At 50.4% G+C, this 923-nt stretch overlaps 1 protein-coding gene across 4 annotated transcripts in view; it reads left to right on the forward strand.

The window, feature by feature from the left end:
• LOC113208568 (tachykinin-like peptides receptor 99D) overlaps positions 1-923 on the forward strand; it is a 136,727-nt gene that overhangs the window by 120,735 nt on the left and 15,069 nt on the right. The gene's annotated exons all lie outside the window — the stretch shown is intronic.

A 923-nucleotide genomic window follows, 5' to 3' on the forward strand; every position in this document is an offset into this window, starting at 1 on the left:
GGGCGGGGGCGGGCGGTGCAGTAATCGCGCTTAAAGGTGCACCCCCCACCGGCCAGCGAGCAGCCGGGACGACGACGCTTGTGAGTTGTAACTTCGGTGTGTCACGTGTGTCGTTTCAAACACCTTTGTTTGGTGCTGAAAACGACACACATAACATCTTGAATCTCATTGGATGAAGGAGATAATTGGCGAAGTCCCTTTTCTGTTTCATGTCCCCCTCCCCCCTTTTAATTTTGTTTTCTTTGAGGTCCCGCTACCCTGGAAATCCAAGGTGTGTGTAATTGTTTACTCACCTGCGGGTGAGCGACGTTCGTACACCCGTTGTTTTTCCAGTGTGGGGGGGGAGGGGGCAGAAAGCGGTGGATTGAGGGGCATAGGCCCTTGACGAACGAATAACTTCGGCGAGAGGGGGCGCTTCTTTGGCCAATAAAGTTACTCTACAAGCTTCTAACCCCCCTTTTTTTCTATCCCTCTTGAAGTTGCCCGTCCCCATGTGTTCACCAAATAAATAGTACTCACTTCCCGTTTTGTCCCCACCTCGCAGGACGCGTACGTCCCCGGTATAACTTTGGGTGCTCTCCAGTGTTGCATACTCGCTAGGGCTACCAAGGGTGGTCCAACTCGTGTATTCCTGTGTATGCTTTGGGTTCTTACTTGTATTTTCCTTTTCCTTGTATTTTTGAAGTGTATTAATGGGTGTATTCCTCTGTATTTATTTGTGTTGTACAGTATTCTTTTCTTTGTGTGCCTTTGTTTTTCTGTGTACACAATTTTGTTCGAGTTGGCCGCCTCTTCAGGCTCAGGGGCTATGGAACCTCACGCAGGAAGGGAGTGGGCAAACCACCGAAACTCTGGACCGAATTTAGAGATACACCCAACACAAGCTCGCAGCTCGCCTACGCCATCTCTTTGCCACCCCCCCC

This window comes from Frankliniella occidentalis, unplaced genomic scaffold (assembly GCF_000697945.3).
Source record: "Frankliniella occidentalis isolate FOCC.00 unplaced genomic scaffold, Focc_3.1 Scaffold139, whole genome shotgun sequence".
NCBI lineage: Eukaryota > Metazoa > Arthropoda > Insecta > Thysanoptera > Thripidae > Frankliniella > Frankliniella occidentalis.